Genomic DNA, 5,096 nt, shown 5'->3' with positions numbered 1-5,096 from the left:
GGTCACTTAGCAACAATGCCGGTATATTTCTCCCGACTCTAGGATGTGACAGGTGTCACATCTTATTTTTTAACAAAGTTCTACTTGCCTAGCATGTTCATTCACCTTGTCAAGCCTGCCTTGTTCTATTATTGCACTTCTAAATTTCAATATCTAATGTTTAGAGATAATATTACTGACAATAAACGTACTAAATTGCCCTTTGATTTCAATAGGTTTATGAAATTTAGCATGTTATTGTGTTCGTTGAGCTAATTGGCAGCAGCAAGGCGAAAAGCAAAACTTTAAAATAGCAGATTCAATACATTCTGTGAAATTGCATCTTGAGGAATCTATTGGTTCAACAATGGTGATACACCATTGCTTTCTTAGTTTAGTTTAGAGGTACAGCACGGAAACAGGCCCTTCGGCTCACCGGGTCTGCGCCTGACAGTGATCCCCGCACATTCACACTATGCTACACCCACTAAGGACAATTTTTACATTTACTAAGCCAATTAACCGACAAACCTGTACCTCTTTGGAGTGTGGGAGGAAACCGAAGATCTCGGAGAAAACCCAAGCAAGTCACGGGAAGAACGTACAAACTCCGTACTGACAAGCACCCGTAGTCTGGATTGAACCTGGGTCTCCAGCGCTGCATTCCCTGTAAGGCAGCAACTCTACCGATGCGCCACCATGTTTTGGATGTTAATGATAACAAATGCTGGCCTTGCCATCAATACCCACTTCCATAAGTGAATAAATAAAATCCTTTTTAGATGTCCTTGGATCCATTGGTGATATAATGGTTGCATCACAGAAGATGTCCAATTGGCCTATAATGCCAAGCTGGATGCTTGGAAAAAGTGCAAAAAAGATTAGGTTACAAAGAGTGCAGAGAAGGTGTTACGATGATGTTGCCAGACCAAGAGAGGCTGAGCTATAAGGAGAGGTTGGGCAAGCTAGGACTATTTTCCTTGGAGTGCAGGAGAATGAGGGGTGATCTTAAGATCATGAGGAAAATAAATAAGGTGAATGTAGAGTCTTTTATCCAGAGTAGGGGAATCAATAACCAGAGGTTAAGGGTTTGTGAGGGGGAAAATTTAATAGGAACCAGAAGGGCAACTTTTTCAGAGAGGGTTGTGGGTAAATGGATCGAGCTACCTGAGGAGGTAGTTGAGGCAGGTACAATATCTACATTTAAGGGACATTTGGACAGCTACATGGATAGGAAAGGTTTAGAGGGATCTGGGCCAAATCCTGGTGGGTGGGACTAGTGTAGATGGGTCATCTTCGTCGGCATGGGCTAGTTGGGCTGAAGGGCCTGTTACCATGCTGTATGACTATGTTATTGCTACTTCTCCACAGGACATCTTGCTGGCTCTACCTTCTGGCCCTTCCCCCGAGCCTTTCAAACTTTCAGTGATCATGAATTTATCCAACTTCAATTTGAAGACCACAATGGAAGTCCATCGAATCTGCAAGCAGTGCATTCTAGTTTTCAACTATTGTGTTCTTATTTGGCAACAAATGAATCTGGCAATATTGCATGCAGTTCTGGTCACTCCATTACAGGAAACATTTAGAGAGTTTGAAGGGATGCAGAAGACATTTACCACAATAATGCCTGGATTAGACGGTATTAGCTAAAAGGAAAGGTTGGTCTTGGATTTTCTTTGGAACATGAAGGCTGATGGAAGTTCAGATAGAAATATATAAAATTATGAGAGGCATAGATGGGGTAGACAGTCAGAACCTTTTTCCCTGCAGTGGAAATATTAAGAACTAGAGGGCATAGCTTGAAGGTGACAGCAACAAAATTCAAAGACAACATGTGCGGCAATGTTTTTTACACAGAGGGAGTGTGTGCCTGGAACGTGCTGCCAGGAGTGGTGATGCAGACAGATACGACTGGCATTGAAACTTTTAGATAGGCATGGATATGGATGGTGTACCGGCGGAGGAGATCGGTTTAACTTGGCATCTTGTTGGCATGGATGCTATGGGCCAAATGGCCCGCTCCTGCGCTGTACTGTTCTTTGAATGAAAATATCTTCATTTTGGAATTGTAGCTTGGTAAAGGGTTTGCAGCTGCTGTGGGGTTAGTTAATGCAAGCATTATTTTGCTGCTCCTTTGAAAGTGAAAGAAGATGATGCAGAACAATTACTATGTAGAATTCTCTTGTCTAAATTACTAGGTATTTTTTGAGATACAACCTATGGGTTCTGAAAAATAAATAAACCCTAATTTTGCAAGGGGTTGGATGCGTGTTTATAAAATTCTGCAGTAGCATGGTGGTTTGCAACTGAATGTGATGCACTACTGCAGTGCTTTATGTCGGTAATAATAGATGCTGTGGAGAGCGATGCTATGAATTAAGAGTACAGATGACCTTCTGAGAAATACATGGAATTATTGCTACAAGCCATGGGCAATATTTTCTTTTATTGTAGAAAATGTCTCTTTTCAGTTATGAGATGGCTAACAGGAGATTGATAATGGGGAGATATTTTCTAGTGATTGGACATTGAGTATTGTTGTGGTATGTGAATTTAAGAATATGAACCTGTTGGCACATGGTAAAAGTTTTAATATTTAATGTAGACCAGTTTGAAAACCTGATCTTCTACATGGTTTCTATTAGAACATTTATTGGATCTTTGGTCTGAGCTGCTGGAAGTTGGAGTGACTGTTTGCATGTACTGTTGCCATGATTATGTAGTAATCACTAACCAGCCTTAGTACTGTAAATTCTGCACCAGAAAACTCAAGAGTATATGGAGTGGGATTGTAAGGATGTTATGCTGATTATAGACACAAATGCTGGAGTAATTCAGCGGGTCAGGCAACATCTCTGGAGAAAAGGAATAGGTTACATTTCGGGTTGTAACCTGATGAGACAAAAGAGGGTCTCGACCTGAAACATCTTCTATTCCTTTGACCCCGCGGAGTTACTCCAGCATTTTGTGTCTTATCTTCAGTGTAAACCAGCATCTGCAGTTCCTTCCTACACATGTCATTCTGATTAGTTCATTTAATAGGTTGAGAGAGATATGGGCCAAATGCAGGCAGGTGGGGAGACTAGTGTAGACAGGACATGCAGGTCGATGTGGGCAAGTTAGGCTGAAGGGCCTGTTTCCACGCTGTATGACTCTGTCTCTATAATTCATTTGCATCGTTTCTCTTTGCAAGTAGATGCAAAGAGTGTGATTTAACATTCTCTCACTCACATCATTAAAAGGCATCCTTCCAGAGATTGCAGCATAGCTTTTTATGGAGTGCTGAGTGACCAAGGAGACATTCTGTAGTTTAAGCCATCGAGGGCAGAGTTCATAATAATTGATTTATCATAGAGCTTCTCCACACTTTTATGGTGTACTTGGATTCACCTTGGGAAATGTGCAGACAAATCACTTTATTAGCTAACATAGTTAACAAAATTCCATCTGACTTATGAATCCAATATCCTTTCCAAAAATAAATTTCAGTATGATGCAAAATCTTTTGAATGGAACCACCCTTCTTTGTACTTTTTCTGTTCAGTCTTCAACCACAAATGGAAAGTGAGCTTGTATGTTCGGTTTGATTCTCAATGTATGACTAAGTGTTTTGGCATAGTTGGTAAACCAGTTTAGAGCTTTCATCAAGCCTCATCTTACAGGTAAAGTTGTGACATTGCTTTTTAATTGGAAATAACTTGCATTTATACAGCACTTTTCACATCCTTTCAGTATATTCCACAGTACTTCACAACTAGTGTAGGGAATTTAGCAGTTCGTTTGCACATACAGAGCTTCCACAAAACAGCAGCGTGTTGCTGGTTAGGTAATTTGTGCGTTTTTTTTTGCTATTGGTTAGGGAAATCTTCGCTAGATATCAGATCATGCCATTAAATCGTCAACATCCTTCTGAGGAAGTAGATTGGGCCTCATTAGCTTTAAACTGAAATGCTAAACCACTCCATCACTCCAGGACTTGCTCAATATCACACTGAATGTCTGCTTAGTGCTCCAATATCTTTAGTGAGATTGTGTCCTCCTGATACGGAGGCAAGAGGGCAAGTCTAGGACTGACACCAAATGTAACATTGTGAAGAAGATCATATTTTCACCCACCATGCTTAAACTGGTAATAAATATAACTCGAGACATCTCAAAGTAGTGTTTTACATCTGCTTGCCTTCTAACGCACGTTAAATGAATGGCCGTAGAATTACTTCTTGTTGAGATAATGTTACACAAAGCATGAAGATGGAATTGGATTTCTATTACCTGGCAATGAAATTTGACATGACTGCCCTCTAAAGTTGGTCTAGCAAGCCACTTAGCCATTATCAAATTGCTCTGCACTCTCAAGGATGCGGCCCACCTCTTCCTGTGCAACTGATCAAGGCTGGTCTGGATGGGGCATGCTCGTGTTAATTGGATCTTGACAATGAAATAGTGTAGCATTCAAAGCATCCCCGGTTACAAACATATCTATAATGAAGTGTTTTGGCACCATTGACAAACCAATTTGGAGTAGACTGCAAGTCAGATTTTACTGATAAAGTTGTGACGTTGCTTTTGGAATGAGTAAAAGAAAGAAGTTGCATTTATACCAGATTTATGGGCACCCCACATAGGAACAAGTTTCCACAATACTATTCCATTCAAACGACCCATGTATGTACGTACATTCGTTCATTTCCTATGAACAGAAGGGTCCCGACCTGAAATGTCACCTATCCCTGTTCTTCAGGGATGCTGCCAGCACTTTGCATAAATCATCATCTGCAGTTCCCGGTTTCTGCAAGTTTAGCTTCATCTCTCTCCACATTTAGTATTGTTCTTAGTCTTGTGTGTTTTTGATGTTATTTATTACAGTGCCGTGGAGCTATGGTTACCATTCCGAGTGATTTTTGTGTACTTTAATAACATATGGATAAAATTGACTTTGGCATGCTTTAGTTTAGCTTATAATGTACCGTCAATGTACCGAGATGCAGCGAAAAGCTTTTTTGTTGCGTGATATCCAGTCAGTGAAAAGACAGTACATAATTCCAATCATGCTCCAGTTTCCTACCACACTCCAAAGACGCACAGGTTTGTAACTTAATTGGTTTTGATAAAAG

At 40.5% G+C, this 5,096-nt stretch overlaps 1 protein-coding gene across 5 annotated transcripts in view; it reads left to right on the top strand.

The window, feature by feature from the left end:
• Nucleotides 1–5,096, top strand: part of htt (huntingtin) — a 214,299-nt gene that overhangs the window by 1,142 nt on the left and 208,061 nt on the right. The gene's annotated exons all lie outside the window — the stretch shown is intronic.

Source organism: Amblyraja radiata, chromosome 3 (genome assembly GCF_010909765.2).
Source record: "Amblyraja radiata isolate CabotCenter1 chromosome 3, sAmbRad1.1.pri, whole genome shotgun sequence".
Taxonomy (NCBI): domain Eukaryota; kingdom Metazoa; phylum Chordata; class Chondrichthyes; order Rajiformes; family Rajidae; genus Amblyraja; species Amblyraja radiata.
The sequence above is the reverse complement of the archived record's forward strand: the minus strand, read 5'-3'. Positions and strand labels throughout refer to the sequence as shown.